This window comes from Astatotilapia calliptera, chromosome 13 (genome assembly GCF_964374335.1).
Source record: "Astatotilapia calliptera chromosome 13, fAstCal68.1, whole genome shotgun sequence".
Lineage (NCBI taxonomy): Eukaryota > Metazoa > Chordata > Actinopteri > Cichliformes > Cichlidae > Astatotilapia > Astatotilapia calliptera.
Genome location: NC_137434.1, coordinates 11480395 through 11498276, shown reverse-complemented (window position 1 = coordinate 11498276; position 17882 = coordinate 11480395). Strand labels below are relative to the sequence as shown.

The 17882-nt window shown below is 42.3% G+C and overlaps 1 long non-coding RNA gene across 1 annotated transcript in view; it reads right to left on the bottom strand.

Moving 5' to 3' along the window:
• The window catches only part of LOC145419609 (uncharacterized), a 239184-nt gene that overhangs the window by 37714 nt on the left and 183588 nt on the right, over positions 1–17882 (bottom strand). The window lies entirely within an intron of this gene.

Below are 17882 nucleotides of genomic sequence, written 5' to 3'. Positions count from 1 at the left end.
CAGTAATGAGACAACCTAAGATATCCAAGATTAGCACAAAAACACAAATAGAATCACAGAAAGCGTGTTTCTCTCCCGTTAGTCTTTAGGCCCAGTTACCTTTTACTTTTCTGTGGTCAGTAGCCCTTCATGTCATATTCTGTCTCTATGTACAATATAGCATTACTAATACAATAACCTATATGTAAATGAACTTCATTGTGTAATTGATGGCAGTTCTCAAAGTACTAGTCACTTAAAGGTTAAATTTCACATCGAAATTCTCATATTATATTCTATTTGAATGTTTAAAAAGAAAAATATCACAGTATTTATGCTTTCACTGAGCATATACCTGCATCAATGATGAACTCTCAAGGCTGAAAAGTCCTGGCTTTGGTCAGCCACGGTCCACGCACACGCACACGTCACCAATCCCTGACTGCTTGATCATAACAGCAATTGGGCTGCTGGGAACATGACGGGCGTTCTTCTTGATGTTAACAAGGTGCTCACCAATCTCCCTGGGAACAAACGAGATTCCTAAGACAGACCGACAAAACAGATGTTAACAACGCTTATTCTTGTGTGTGCATGCAGCCCGTTTCAGTTGCTCCTGCTTCTTTCTCCACGCTTTAACTTTTATTACTTTCCCCCTCTGTCTTTTACTTAAGGGTTAATAAAGTATTTGGATTCTGATGAGTCTCATTGTTTAGCAAACTTCTCACTTATCAGACGGACACTCACCAATGTGAGCGTTACGCAGCATCTTCAGCAGGCAGGGCTCCTCTGGGCCTGAGGGTGTTGTAAGAGGGGCTGTCAGCTGGCTGAGGTCACGCTCGCCTATGTCCAGTGGAATATCTGCAGCAGAGCCCGCCTTCAGTGAAGTATGTTGGCTGGAAGGCTTTCAGGCCCGTCTTTGCCACTCCAGGGTCAGAGACCTTCACCTTGTTTGGATGACAGCCTGCTCTGATATTCATCTGTGGGCACAAACACCAAAACTCAAGAGACTTTTCAGTGAGAAGAAAAGGCAAACCTTGCATGCCAGAGTGAAAGTGAGAGTGTGTGAGTGCATACTCACCCTGAATGGACTCTCAGGGATGTTAGCGTCTCCCCAGGAGACCATCACAGTGTGCTTCACAGGCTTACGTGGGGTGCAGGTGTATGTGCTGTTGCTATTATCCTTAACCTGGACATCCACAGAATTGACTTCACCATCCTGTGCAGAAGACAAGGGATTATAGTTCAATCAGATTTAACACACTGTATTTTTCGGACCATAAGGCGCACTGTCGATGAACAGGTCTGGTTTCATACATGAGGCGCACTGGACTATAAAACGCATTAAGCGAAACAAAACAGCCAGATAAGTCAAACTTTACTCAACTCTTTCTTCTTGCTTCCTCCACTTCCGTACCATTGATTCATTCATGTTGAAATCTCTCGCAGCTGCTCTATTCTCATGTTCTACTGCGTGACTGACAGCCTTGAGTTTGAAATCCGCTTCGTCAGCATGTCTCTTAACAGGTGGCATTTTGGGGTCATGATCCACACACAATACAGTAATATTATGTTGCAGCACAGTACGTATCACTCCGCCAGGCTCCTGACTACGTAGCCGTAATGCTCCGACAATCCATCAAGCGGTGCGACTTCGTAGCTTACCAAAGTCGTACTAAAACATTTTTTGACAGATTTTTAAGCGCCGTGTATTACATAAAATCGGTTCAAGGTCAATAAGCACAACCACAATTCATACATAAGGCGCACTGTCGATTTTTGAGAGATAATTAAAGGATTTTAAGTGCGACTCATAGTCCGAAAAATACGGTACATACAATATATTTAACATATTTGTGATCATATACAAAGCCAGATATACCTGGGCTATAATTTTCAGAGGAGCTTTTCCTCCTTGCTTGGCATCAACTGTGAGTTCACTGGGTTTTCCAACAGCCAGACCACTGCTCTGTAGGCCTGGACCGTACGCCTTAACCTAGAGAAAACTATTTTAAACAAACAATTAAAAAAGGAACAAGTCAAAGATCTACTATAGCCAAAAGATCATTTACAGACTATAGCGCTGTGAAAAAATATTTGCCTCCTTTCTCATTTCGTATCTTGTTCCATATTTGTCACACTTACACGTTTCAGATCAATAAATGTTAATATTAGACAAGAATGTCTAATATTAAACGGCAGTTTTCAAGGGGAAAAAGCTATCCAAACATACTTGGTCCTATATGAAAAAGTAATTGCACCGAATTAAATAAATTCTAACAACAGCTTATCAAGTTTAAAGGCGCTTCTGCTGTTTAACACGACCTCTGCTAGTTTCCTCTTTCTGGCGCAAAGCGGGAGATAAACAAGCAAGAGAGACGGGACTTGTGGCAGAAACGCCGATCAGCTGATCATTGATCAGTTTCATGATTGAAGTAGCAGCAGGAGAGGGAGAACGAGAGAAGAAGAGGCAGCTGTGCAGCAAAGACACAGAATAACTCCAGCTTTTTGTCTTTTTTTATTGTAGCTGAAGTACGGGACAAATCGCTTTTATTTTCAGCTCAATACAAAACGCATAATATTAACTCTGAATACCAGAGGATTCCGTTTTTTATGGCACGGTTGGCTCTACTAACTAACCATATGAATAAAATAAAGTTCACCAGTAACATCATAGCACCCACCCAACTGTACAGAAACTCCATCATGCTAGCTAGTACACAGTACGAGTTATTGTAACTGACTGTAAAAAGTTAGCACAAGGAAAATAAACTCCACCTAAACTTGGTTTGACCCAGATAGACTGCAGGTCATAACTTCTTACCTGAAGCTCATTTCACCTGACAGTCGGACTGGCGGCCGCCTTGCGTCTCTCCACCTCCAGTCCTTTCCCCCATCCACCTGCTGGCCTCCACCACTTGCTAATTTGACTGAATGTGTGAAAGCTCCACCATAGCCACTACCAAACAACTGAGTTATTTTTACACGTCTGCCAGCATCTGTCCAATCCGCCACCTTTCACTGTTTACACAGTTAGGAAAAAAAGACAACAACAACAACAACAACAAAACATTGGGCCATTTAAAAGGCAAAATGAGCATCGGCCCACCGGGCAAATGGCCGGTATACCCGATGCCCCACAGACAGACTGAGGCCCCGCCGCTATTTTTGAGTGCAAAAATGTGTGGTCTCCAGCTAATGGAAAAGGCTGATCGCACGATGTGCGCGTAGTGCTCTTTAAATAGAACAATTTGCCCCATTCTCTTCGCCCGTCATGTGGCCACATGTGGCGGGCTAGCAGGCTAGCAACATACAGGCCCGGGTTCGAGCCCTCGGCTCACTTCCCTCTGTATGTTCACCTGCTAGGGGGAGGTCCAGGCGGGCGATCTTGGAGTGAAAATTCCAAGGGATGACCCCTCGTAGCCTGGGCTTCCCCTGACTTTTTTTCTTTGCTTTGCTTTTTTTCATTTACCTGCCAGCAACAAACACACCTCCTTGTTGTCATGGCTACCAACGACCACTCTTCTTGTGCCAACAAGTCATTGCCTGACAAAACATTATTTCCTATGTTTCCCTGGCTGTTTTGCCTTTTTTATTTCTTGTGTTTTAGACAAAAACAAAAGAAAAAGATCTACAGATTCAGGCTTTTCTTTACCTGTGGTAGTCGGGTAGAATGACGTCACTGACACTGCTTTAATATGAAAACAAACTTTCTCAAACAAAAAACAAAAACAAAAAAGGAGTGGGTCGGTGTGTCATCTTTACCGAGCACCATACATGTTTTGCTTCACATTCAAATTATTATTTTTCCTTTTCAAAAATAATTCAGAGAGAAAAAAAACAGAGAAGTCAAATATATCAAATTTGCACGAATCTTCTAGTGAAGGTGCCTCCTCCTTCTGACCTTAGGGTAACTAATTTCTCAGACAGTGACATGACAGTGCGCTGGGAAGCTGCAGCTGATGATGATGTTTCTTACCTCACTAAGTGGAGGCGACCTGAGACAGGTGGGGAAGAACTATTGGATTGTTGGGGTACATATTATGAAGTAAAAAAAATACAATATCTCAATAAACTGTTGTCCTGTGTCTTAAGGAGTATGAGATATCACTGTCTGCACTCTATGGAGATGGAGCTCAGAGTGAAGCTGTGGCCATACGCTACAGCACCTGTGAGTCACACATTTTCTGATCCTGAACGTTTGTCAAACTCAGGAGGGGAGAGCCTGAAACCATTTACCTAAGTCACATTAGCAGCAGTGTTCAGCCTAAAAAATAGACAAGTTAAAAGTCATGCATCCATATTATTTGTTTATTTATTAAATTATTTTCGAGACACTGTTAGTTGTTAGAAGCCAGTGTTTTAATGACAGGACATATATGACAGTAATGAGACAACCTAAGATATCCAAGATTAGCACAAAAACACAAATAGAATCACAGAAAGCGTGTTTCTCTCCCGTTAGTCTTTAGGCCCAGTTACCTTTTACTTTTCTGTGGTCAGTAGCCCTTCATGTCATATTCTGTCTCTATGTACAATATAGCATTACTAATACAATAACCTATATGTAAATGAACTTCATTGTGTAATTGATGGCAGTTCTCAAAGTACTAGTCACTTAAAGGTTAAATTTCACATCGAAATTCTCATATTATATTCTATTTGAATGTTTAAAAAGAAAAATATCACAGTATTTATGCTTTCACTGAGCATATACCTGCATCAATGATGAACTCTCAAGGCTGAAAAGTCCTGGCTTTGGTCAGCCACGGTCCACGCACACGCACACGTCACCAATCCCTGACTGCTTGATCATAACAGCAATTGGGCTGCTGGGAACATGACGGGCGTTCTTCTTGATGTTAACAAGGTGCTCACCAATCTCCCTGGGAACAAACGAGATTCCTAAGACAGACCGACAAAACAGATGTTAACAACGCTTATTCTTGTGTGTGCATGCAGCCCGTTTCAGTTGCTCCTGCTTCTTTCTCCACGCTTTAACTTTTATTACTTTCCCCCTCTGTCTTTTACTTAAGGGTTAATAAAGTATTTGGATTCTGATGAGTCTCATTGTTTAGCAAACTTCTCACTTATCAGACGGACACTCACCAATGTGAGCGTTACGCAGCATCTTCAGCAGGCAGGGCTCCTCTGGGCCTGAGGGTGTTGTAAGAGGGGCTGTCAGCTGGCTGAGGTCAAGCTCGCCTATGTCCAGTGGAATATCTGCAGCAGAGCCCGCCTTCAGTGAAGTATGTTGGCTGGAAGGCTTTCAGGCCCGTCTTTGCCACTCCAGGGTCAGAGACCTTCACCTTGTTTGGATGACAGCCTGCTCTGATATTCATCTGTGGGCACAAACACCAAAACTCAAGAGAGTTTTCAGTGAGAAGAAAAGGCAAACCTTGCATGCCAGAGTGAAAGTGAGAGTGTGTGAGTGCATACTCACCCTGAATGGACTCTCAGGGATGTTAGCGTCTCCCCAGGAGACCATCACAGTGTGCTTCACAGGCTTACGTGGGGTGCAGGTGTATGTGCTGTTGCTATTATCCTTAACCTGGACATCCACAGAATTGACTTCACCATCCTGTGCAGAAGACAAGGGATTATAGTTCAATCAGATTTAACACACTGTATTTTTCGGACCATAAGGCGCACTGTCGATGAACAGGTCTGGTTTCATACATGAGGCGCACTGGACTATAAAACGCATTAAGCGAAACAAAACAGCCAGATAAGTCAAACTTTACTCAACTCTTTCTTCTTGCTTCCTCCACTTCCGTACCATTGATTCATTCATGTTGAAATCTCTCGCAGCTGCTCTATTCTCATGTTCTACTGCGTGACTGACAGCCTTGAGTTTGAAATCCGCTTCGTCAGCATGTCTCTTAACAGGTGGCATTTTGGGGTCATGATCCACACACAATACAGTAATATTATGTTGCAGCACAGTACGTATCACTCCGCCAGGCTCCTGACTACGTAGCCGTAATGCTCCGACAATCCATCAAGCGGTGCGACTTCGTAGCTTACCAAAGTCGTACTAAAACATTTTTTGACAGATTTTTAAGCGCCGTGTATTACATAAAATCGGTTCAAGGTCAATAAGCACAACCACAATTCATACATAAGGCGCACTGTCGATTTTTGAGAGATAATTAAAGGATTTTAAGTGCGACTCATAGTCCGAAAAATACGGTACATACAATATATTTAACATATTTGTGATCATATACAAAGCCAGATATACCTGGGCTATAATTTTCAGAGGAGCTTTTCCTCCTTGCTTGGCATCAACTGTGAGTTCACTGGGTTTTCCAACAGCCAGACCACTGCTCTGTAGGCCTGGACCGTACGCCTTAACCTAGAGAAAACTATTTTAAACAAACAATTAAAAAAGGAACAAGTCAAAGATCTACTATAGCCAAAAGATCATTTACAGACTATAGCGCTGTGAAAAAATATTTGCCTCCTTTCTCATTTCGTATCTTATTCCATATTTGTCACACTTACACGTTTCAGATCAATAAATTTTAATATTAGACAAGAATGTCTAATATTAAACGGCAGTTTTCAAGGGGAAAAAGCTATCCAAACATACTTGGTCCTATATGAAAAAGTAATTGCACCGAATTAAATAAATTCTAACAACAGCTTATCAAGTTTAAAGGCGCTTCTGCTGTTTAACACGACCTCTGCTAGTTTCCTCTTTCTGGCGCAAAGCGGGAGATAAACAAGCAAGAGAGACGGGACTTGTGGCAGAAACGCCGATCAGCTGATCATTGATCAGTTTCATGATTGAAGTAGCAGCAGGAGAGGGAGAACGAGAGAAGAAGAGGCAGCTGTGCAGCAAAGACACAGAATAACTCCAGCTTTTTGTCTTTTTTTATTGTAGCTGAAGTACGGGACAAATCGCTTTTATTTTCAGCTCAATACAAAACGCATAATATTAACTCTGAATACCAGAGGATTCCGTTTTTTATGGCACGGTTGGCTCTACTAACTAACCATATGAATAAAATAAAGTTCACCAGTAACATCATAGCACCCACCCAACTGTACAGAAACTCCATCATGCTAGCTAGTACACAGTACGAGTTATTGTAACTGACTGTAAAAAGTTAGCACAAGGAAAATAAACTCCACCTAAACTTGGTTTGACCCAGATAGACTGCAGGTCATAACTTCTTACCTGAAGCTCATTTCACCTGACAGTCGGACTGGCGGCCGCCTTGCGTCTCTCCACCTCCAGTCCTTTCCCCCATCCACCTGCTGGCCTCCACCACTTGCTAATTTGACTGAATGTGTGAAAGCTCCACCATAGCCACTACCAAACAACTGAGTTATTTTTACACGTCTGCCAGCATCTGTCCAATCCGCCACCTTTCACTGTTTACACAGTTAGGAAAAAAAGACAACAACAACAACAACAAAACATTGGGCCATTTAAAAGGCAAAATTAGCATCGGCCCACCGGGCAAATGGCCGGTATACCCGATGCCCCACAGACAGACTGAGGCCCCGCCGCTATTTTTGAGTGCAAAAATGTGTGGTCTCCAGCTAATGGAAAAGGCTGATCGCACGATGTGCTCTTTAAATAGAACAATTTGCCCCATTCTCTTCGCCCGTCATGTGGCCACATGTGGCGGGCTAGCAGGCTAGCAACATACAGGCCCGGGTTCGAGCCCTCGGCCCACTTCCCTCTGTATGTTCACCTGCTAGGGGGAGGTCCAGGCGGGCGATCTTGGAGTGAAAATTCCAAGGGATGACCCCTCGTAGCCTGGGCTTCCCCTGACTTTTTTTCTTTGCTTTGCTTTTTTTCATTTACCTGCCAGCAACAAACACACCTCCTTGTTGTCATGGCTACCAACGACCACTCTTCTTGTGCCAACAAGTCATTGCCTGACAAAACATTATTTCCTATGTTTCCCTGGCTGTTTTGCCTTTTTTATTTCTTGTGTTTTAGACAAAAACAAAAGAAAAAGATCTACAGATTCAGGCTTTTCTTTACCTGTGGTAGTCGGGTAGAATGACGTCACTGACACTGCTTTAATATGAAAACAAACTTTCTCAAACAAAAAACAAAAACAAAAAAGGAGTGGGTCGGTGTGTCATCTTTACCGAGCACCATACATGTTTTGCTTCACATTCAAATTATTATTTTTCCTTTTCAAAAATAATTCAGAGAGAAAAAAAACAGAGAAGTCAAATATATCAAATTTGCACGAATCTTCTAGTGAAGGTGCCTCCTCCTTCTGACCTTAGGGTAACTAATTTCTCAGACAGTGACATGACAGTGCGCTGGGAAGCTGCAGCTGATGATGATGTTTCTTACCTCACTAAGTGGAGGCGACCTGAGACAGGTGGGGAAGAACTATTGGATTGTTGGGGTACATATTATGAAGTAAAAAAAATACAATATCTCAATAAACTGTTGTCCTGTGTCTTAAGGAGTATGAGATATCACTGTCTGCACTCTATGGAGATGGAGCTCAGAGTGAAGCTGTGGCCATACGCTACAGCACCTGTGAGTCACACATTTTCTGATCCTGAACGTTTGTCAAACTCAGGAGGGGAGAGCCTGAAACCATTTACCTAAGTCACATTAGCAGCAGTGTTCAGCCTAAAAAATAGACAAGTTAAAAGTCATGCATCCATATTATTTGTTTATTTATTAAATTATTTTCGAGACACTGTTAGTTGTTAGAAGCCAGTGTTTTAATGACAGGACATATATGACAGTAATGAGACAACCTAAGATATCCAAGATTAGCACAAAAACACAAATAGAATCACAGAAAGCGTGTTTCTCTCCCGTTAGTCTTTAGGCCCAGTTACCTTTTACTTTTCTGTGGTCAGTAGCCCTTCATGTCATATTCTGTCTCTATGTACAATGTAGCATTACTAATACAATAACCTATATGTAAATGAACTTCATTGTGTAATTGATGGCAGTTCTCAAAGTACTAGTCACTTAAAGGTTAAATTTCACATCGAAATTCTCATATTATATTCTATTTGAATGTTTAAAAAGAAAAATATCACAGTATTTATGCTTTCACTGAGCATATACCTGCATCAATGATGAACTCTCAAGGCTGAAAAGTCCTGGCTTTGGTCAGCCACGGTCCACGCACACGCACACGTCACCAATCCCTGACTGCTTGATCATAACAGCAATTGGGCTGCTGGGAACATGACGGGCGTTCTTCTTGATGTTAACAAGGTGCTCACCAATCTCCCTGGGAACAAACGAGATTCCTAAGACAGACCGACAAAACAGATGTTAACAACGCTTATTCTTGTGTGTGCATGCAGCCCGTTTCAGTTGCTCCTGCTTCTTTCTCCACGCTTTAACTTTTATTACTTTCCCCCTCTGTCTTTTACTTAAGGGTTAATAAAGTATTTGGATTCTGATGAGTCTCATTGTTTAGCAAACTTCTCACTTATCAGACGGACACTCACCAATGTGAGCGTTACGCAGCATCTTCAGCAGGCAGGGCTCCTCTGGGCCTGAGGGTGTTGTAAGAGGGGCTGTCAGCTGGCTGAGGTCAAGCTCGCCTATGTCCAGTGGAATATCTGCAGCAGAGCCCGCCTTCAGTGAAGTATGTTGGCTGGAAGGCTTTCAGGCCCGTCTTTGCCACTCCAGGGTCAGAGACCTTCACCTTGTTTGGATGACAGCCTGCTCTGATATTCATCTGTGGGCACAAACACCAAAACTCAAGAGACTTTTCAGTGAGAAGAAAAGGCAAACCTTGCATGCCAGAGTGAAAGTGAGAGTGTGTGAGTGCATACTCACCCTGAATGGACTCTCAGGGATGTTAGCGTCTCCCCAGGAGACCATCACAGTGTGCTTCACAGGCTTACGTGGGGTGCAGGTGTATGTGCTGTTGCTATTATCCTTAACCTGGACATCCACAGAATTGACTTCACCATCCTGTGCAGAAGACAAGGGATTATAGTTCAATCAGATTTAACACACTGTATTTTTCGGACCATAAGGCGCACTGTCGATGAACAGGTCTGGTTTCATACATGAGGCGCACTGGACTATAAAACGCATTAAGCGAAACAAAACAGCCAGATAAGTCAAACTTTACTCAACTCTTTCTTCTTGCTTCCTCCACTTCCGTACCATTGATTCATTCATGTTGAAATCTCTCGCAGCTGCTCTATTCTCATGTTCTACTGCGTGACTGACAGCCTTGAGTTTGAAATCCGCTTCGTCAGCATGTCTCTTAACAGGTGGCATTTTGGGGTCATGATCCACACACAATACAGTAATATTATGTTGCAGCACAGTACGTATCACTCCGCCAGGCTCCTGACTACGTAGCCGTAATGCTCCGACAATCCATCAAGCGGTGCGACTTCGTAGCTTACCAAAGTCGTACTAAAACATTTTTTGACAGATTTTTAAGCGCCGTGTATTACATAAAATCGGTTCAAGGTCAATAAGCACAACCACAATTCATACATAAGGCGCACTGTCGATTTTTGAGAGATAATTAAAGGATTTTAAGTGCGACTCATAGTCCGAAAAATACGGTACATACAATATATTTAACATATTTGTGATCATATACAAAGCCAGATATACCTGGGCTATAATTTTCAGAGGAGCTTTTCCTCCTTGCTTGGCATCAACTGTGAGTTCACTGGGTTTTCCAACAGCCAGACCACTGCTCTGTAGGCCTGGACCGTGCGCCTTAACCTAGAGAAAACTATTTTAAACAAACAATTAAAAAAGGAACAAGTCAAAGATCTACTATAGCCAAAAGATCATTTACAGACTATAGCGCTGTGAAAAAATATTTGCCTCCTTTCTGATTTCGTATCTTGTTCCATATTTGTCACACTTACACGTTTCAGATCAATAAATGTTAATATTAGACAAGAATGTCTAATATTAAACGGCAGTTTTCAAGAGGAAAAAGCTATCCAAACATACTTGGTCCTATATGAAAAAGTAATTGCACCGAATTAAATAAATTCTAACAACAGCTTATCAAGTTTAAAGGCGCTTCTGCTGTTTAACACGACCTCTGCTAGTTTCCTCTTTCTGGCGCAAAGCGGGAGATAAACAAGCAAGAGAGACGGGACTTGTGGCAGAAACGCCGATCAGCTGATCATTGATCAGTTTCATGATTGAAGTAGCAGCAGGAGAGGGAGAACGAGAGAAGAAGAGGCAGCTGTGCAGCAAAGACACAGAATAACTCCAGCTTTTTGTCTTTTTTTTATTGTAGCTGAAGTACAGGACAAATCGCTTTTATTTTCAGCTCAATACAAAACGCATAATATTAACTCTGAATACCAGAGGATTCCGTTTTTTATGGCACGGTTGGCTCTACTAACTAACCATATGAATAAAATAAAGTTCACCAGTAACATCATAGCACCCACCCAACTGTACAGAAACTCCATCATGCTAGCTAGTACACAGTACGAGTTATTGTAACTGACTGTAAAAAGTTAGCACAAGGAAAATAAACTCCACCTAAACTTGGTTTGACCCAGATAGACTGCAGGTCATAACTTCTTACCTGAAGCTCATTTCACCTGACAGTCGGACTGGCGGCCGCCTTGCGTCTCTCCACCTCCAGTCCTTTCCCCCATCCACCTGCTGGCCTCCACCACTTGCTAATTTGACTGAATGTGTGAAAGCTCCACCATAGCCACTACCAAACAACTGAGTTATTTTTACACGTCTGCCAGCATCTGTCCAATCCGCCACCTTTCACTGTTTACACAGTTAGGAAAAAAAGACAACAACAACAACAACAAAACATTGGGCCATTTAAAAGGCAAAATTAGCATCGGCCCACCGGGCAAATGGCCGGTATACCCGATGCCCCACAGACAGACTGAGGCCCCGCCGCTATTTTTGAGTGCAAAAATGTGTGGTCTCCAGCTAATGGAAAAGGCTGATCGCACGATGTGCGCGTAGTGCTCTTTAAATAGAACAATTTGCCCCATTCTCTTCGCCCGTCATGTGGCCACATGTGGCGGGCTAGCAGGCTAGCAACATACAGGCCCGGGTTCGAGCCCTCGGCTCACTTCCCTCTGTATGTTCACCTGCTAGGGGGAGGTCCAGGCGGGCGATCTTGGAGTGAAAATTCCAAGGGATGACCCCTCGTAGCCTGGGCTTCCCCTGACTTTTTTTCTTTGCTTTGCTTTTTTTCATTTACCTGCCAGCAACAAACACACCTCCTTGTTGTCATGGCTACCAACGACCACTCTTCTTGTGCCAACAAGTCATTGCCTGACAAAACATTATTTCCTATGTTTTTTGCCTTTTTATTTCTTGTGTTTTAGACAAAAACAAAAGAAAAAGATCTACAGATTCAGGCTTTTCTTTACCTGTGGTAGTCGGGTAGAATGACGTCACTGACACTGCTTTAATATGAAAACAAACTTTCTCAAACAAAAAACAAAAACAAAAAAGGAGTGGGTCGGTGTGTCATCTTTACCGAGCACCATACATGTTTTGCTTCACATTCAAATTATTATTTTTCCTTTTCAAAAATAATTCAGAGAGAAAAAAAACAGAGAAGTCAAATATATCAAATTTGCACGAATCTTCTAGTGAAGGTGCCTCCTCCTTCTGACCTTAGGGTAACTAATTTCTCAGACAGTGACATGACAGTGCGCTGGGAAGCTGCAGCTGATGATGATGTTTCTTACCTCACTAAGTGGAGGCGACCTGAGACAGGTGGGGAAGAACTATTGGATTGTTGGGGTACATATTATGAAGTAAAAAAAATACAATATCTCAATAAACTGTTGTCCTGTGTCTTAAGGAGTATGAGATATCACTGTCTGCACTCTATGGAGATGGAGCTCAGAGTGAAGCTGTGGCCATACGCTACAGCACCTGTGAGTCACACATTTTCTGATCCTGAACGTTTGTCAAACTCAGGAGGGGAGAGCCTGAAACCATTTACCTAAGTCACATTAGCAGCAGTGTTCAGCCTAAAAAATAGACAAGTTAAAAGTCATGCATCCATATTATTTGTTTATTTATTAAATTATTTTCGAGACACTGTTAGTTGTTAGAAGCCAGTGTTTTAATGACAGGACATATATGACAGTAATGAGACAACCTAAGATATCCAAGATTAGCACAAAAACACAAATAGAATCACAGAAAGCGTGTTTCTCTCCCGTTAGTCTTTAGGCCCAGTTACCTTTTACTTTTCTGTGGTCAGTAGCCCTTCATGTCATATTCTGTCTCTATGTACAATATAGCATTACTAATACAATAACCTATATGTAAATGAACTTCATTGTGTAATTGATGGCAGTTCTCAAAGTACTAGTCACTTAAAGGTTAAATTTCACATCGAAATTCTCATATTATATTCTATTTGAATGTTTAAAAAGAAAAATATCACAGTATTTATGCTTTCACTGAGCATATACCTGCATCAATGATAAACTCTCAAGGCTGAAAAGTCCTGGCTTTGGTCAGCCACGGTCCACGCACACGCACACGTCACCAATCCCTGACTGCTTGATCATAACAGCAATTGGGCTGCTGGGAACATGACGGGCGTTCTTCTTGATGTTAACAAGGTGCTCACCAATCTCCCTGGGAACAAACGAGATTCCTAAGACAGACCGACAAAACAGATGTTAACAACGCTTATTCTTGTGTGTGCATGCAGCCCGTTTCAGTTGCTCCTGCTTCTTTCTCCACGCTTTAACTTTTATTACTTTCCCCCTCTGTCTTTTACTTAAGGGTTAATAAAGTATTTGGATTCTGATGAGTCTCATTGTTTAGCAAACTTCTCACTTATCAGACGGACACTCACCAATGTGAGCGTTACGCAGCATCTTCAGCAGGCAGGGCTCCTCTGGGCCTGAGGGTGTTGTAAGAGGGGCTGTCAGCTGGCTGAGGTCAAGCTCGCCTATGTCCAGTGGAATATCTGCAGCAGAGCCCGCCTTCAGTGAAGTATGTTGGCTGGAAGGCTTTCAGGCCCGTCTTTGCCACTCCAGGGTCAGAGACCTTCACCTTGTTTGGATGACAGCCTGCTCTGATATTCATCTGTGGGCACAAACACCAAAACTCAAGAGAGTTTTCAGTGAGAAGAAAAGGCAAACCTTGCATGCCAGAGTGAAAGTGAGAGTGTGTGTGAGTGCATACTCACCTTGAATGGACTCTCAGGGATGTTAGCGTCTCCCCAGGAGACCATCACAGTGTGCTTCACAGGCTTACGTGGGGTGCAGGTGTATGTGCTGTTGCTATTATCCTTAACCTGGACATCCACAGAATTGACTTCACCATCCTGTGCAGAAGACAAGGGATTATAGTTCAATCAGATTTAACACACTGTATTTTTCGGACCATAAGGCGCACTGTCGATGAACAGGTCTGGTTTCATACATGAGGCGCACTGGACTATAAAACGCATTAAGCGAAACAAAACAGCCAGATAAGTCAAACTTTACTCAACTCTTTCTTCTTGCTTCCTCCACTTCCGTACCATTGATTCATTCATGTTGAAATCTCTCGCAGCTGCTCTATTCTCATGTTCTACTGCGTGACTGACAGCCTTGAGTTTGAAATCCGCTTCGTCAGCATGTCTCTTAACAGGTGGCATTTTGGGGTCATGATCCACACACAATACAGTAATATTATGTTGCAGCACAGTACGTATCACTCCGCCAGGCTCCTGACTACGTAGCCGTAATGCTCCGACAATCCATCAAGCGGTGCGACTTCATAGCTTACCAAAGTCGTACTAAAACATTTTTTGACAGATTTTTAAGCGCCGTGTATTACATAAAATCGGTTCAAGGTCAGTAAGCACAACCACAATTCATACATAAGGCGCACTGTCGATTTTTGAGAGATAATTAAAGGATTTTAAGTGCGACTCATAGTCCGAAAAATACGGTACATACAATATATTTAACATATTTGTGATCATATACAAAGCCAGATATACCTGGGCTATAATTTTCAGAGGAGCTTTTCCTCCTTGCTTGGCATCAACTGTGAGTTCACTGGGTTTTCCAACAGCCAGACCACTGCTCTGTAGGCCTGGACCGTGCGCCTTAACCTAGAGAAAACTATTTTAAACAAACAATTAAAAAAGGAACAAGTCAAAGATCTACTATAGCCAAAAGATCATTTACAGACTATAGCGCTGTGAAAAAATATTTGCCTCCTTTCTCATTTCGTATCTTGTTCCATATTTGTCACACTTACACGTTTCAGATCAATAAATGTTAATATTAGACAAGAATGTCTAATATTAAACGGCAGTTTTCAAGGGGAAAAAGCTATCCAAACATACTTGGTCCTATATGAAAAAGTAATTGCACCGAATTAAATAAATTCTAACAACAGCTTATCAAGTTTAAAGGCGCTTCTGCTGTTTAACACGACCTCTGCTAGTTTCCTCTTTCTGGCGCAAAGCGGGAGATAAACAAGCAAGAGAGACGGGACTTGTGGCAGAAACGCCGATCAGCTGATCATTGATCAGTTTCATGATTGAAGTAGCAGCAGGAGAGGGAGAACGAGAGAAGAAGAGGCAGCTGTGCAGCAAAGACACAGAATAACTCCAGCTTTTTGTCTTTTTTTATTGTAGCTGAAGTACGGGACAAATCGCGTTTATTTTCAGCTCAATACAAAACGCATAATATTAACTCTGAATACCAGAGGATTCTGTTTTTTATGGCACGGTTGGCTCTACTAACTAACCATATGAATAAAATAAAGTTCACCAGTAACATCATAGCACCCACCCAACTGTACAGAAACTCCATCATGCTAGCTAGTACACAGTACGAGTTATTGTAACTGACTGTAAAAAGTTAGCACAAGGAAAATAAACTCCACCTAAACTTGGTTTGACCCAGATAGACTGCAGGTCATAACTTCTTACCTGAAGCTCATTTACCTGACAGTCGGACTGGCGGCCGCCTTGCGTCTCTCCACCTCCAGTCCTTTCCCCCATCCACCTGCTGGCCTCCACCACTTGCTAATTTGACTGAATGTGTGAAAGCTCCACCATAGCCACTACCAAACAACTGAGTTATTTTTACACGTCTGCCAGCATCTGTCCAATCCGCCACCTTTCACTGTTTACACAGTTAGGAAAAAAAGACAACAACAACAACAACAACAAGAAAACATTGGGCCATTTAAAAGGCAAAATTAGCATCGGCCCACCGGGCAAATGGCCGGTATACCCGATGCCCCACAGACAGACTGAGGCCCCGCCGCTATTTTTGAGTGCAAAAATGTGTGGTCTCCAGCTAATGGAAAAGGCTGATCGCGTAGTGCTCTTTAAATAGAACAATTTGCCCCATTCTCTTCGCCCGTCATGTGGCCACATGTGGCGGGCTAGCAGGCTAGCAACATACAGGCCCGGGTTCGAGCCCTCGGCTCACTTCCCTCTGTATGTTCACCTGCTAGGGGGAGGTCCAGGCGGGCGATCTTGGAGTGAAAATTCCAAGGGATGACCCCTCGTAGCCTGGGCTTCCCCTGACTTTTTTTCTTTGCTTTGCTTTTTTTCATTTACCTGCCAGCAACAAACACACCTCCTTGTTGTCATGGCTACCAACGACCACTCTTCTTGTGCCAACAAGTCATTGCCTGACAAAACATTATTTCCTATGTTTCCCTGGCTTTTTTGCCTTTTTTATTTCTTGTGTTTTAGACAAAAACAAAAGAAAAAGATCTACAGATTCAGGCTTTTCTTTACCTGTGGTAGTCGGGTAGAATGACGTCACTGACACTATTTAATATGAAAACAAACTTTCTCAAACAAAAAACAAAAACAAAAAAGGAGTGGGTCGGTGTGTCATCTTTACCGAGCACCATACATGTTTTGCTTCACATTCAAATTATTATTTTTCCTTTTCAAAAATAATTCAGAGAGAAAAAAAACAGAGAAGTCAAATATATCAAATTTGCACGAATCTTCTAGTGAAGGTGCCTCCTCCTTCTGACCTTAGGGTAACTAATTTCTCAGACAGTGACATGACAGTGCGCTGGGAAGCTGCAGCTGATGATGATGTTTCTTACCTCACTAAGTGGAGGCGACCTGAGACAGGTGGGGAAGAACTATTGGATTGTTGGGGTACATATTATGAAGTAAAAAAAATACAATATCTCAATAAACTGTTGTCCTGTGTCTTAAGGAGTATGAGATATCACTGTCTGCACTCTATGGAGATGGAGCTCAGAGTGAAGCTGTGGCCATACGCTACAGCACCTGTGAGTCACACATTTTCTGATCCTGAACGTTTGTCAAACTCAGGAGGGGAGAGCCTGAAACCATTTACCTAAGTCACATTAGCAGCAGTGTTCAGCCTAAAAAATAGACAAGTTAAAAGTCATGCATCCATATTATTTGTTTATTTATTAAATTATTTTCGAGACACTGTTAGTTGTTAGAAGCCAGTGTTTTAATGACAGGACATATATGACAGTAATGAGACAACCTAAGATATCCAAGATTAGCACAAAAACACAAATAGAATCACAGAAAGCGTGTTTCTCTCCCGTTAGTCTTTAGGCCCAGTTACCTTTTACTTTTCTGTGGTCAGTAGCCCTTCATGTCATATTCTGTCTCTATGTACAATATAGCATTACTAATACAATAACCTATATGTAAATGAACTTCATTGTGTAATTGATGGCAGTTCTCAAAGTACTAGTCACTTAAAGGTTAAATTTCACATCGAAATTCTCATATTATATTCTATTTGAATGTTTAAAAAGAAAAATATCACAGTATTTATGCTTTCACTGAGCATATACCTGCATCAATGATAAACTCTCAAGGCTGAAAAGTCCTGGCTTTGGTCAGCCACGGTCCACGCACACGCACACGTCACCAATCCCTGACTGCTTGATCATAACAGCAATTGGGCTGCTGGGAACATGACGGGCG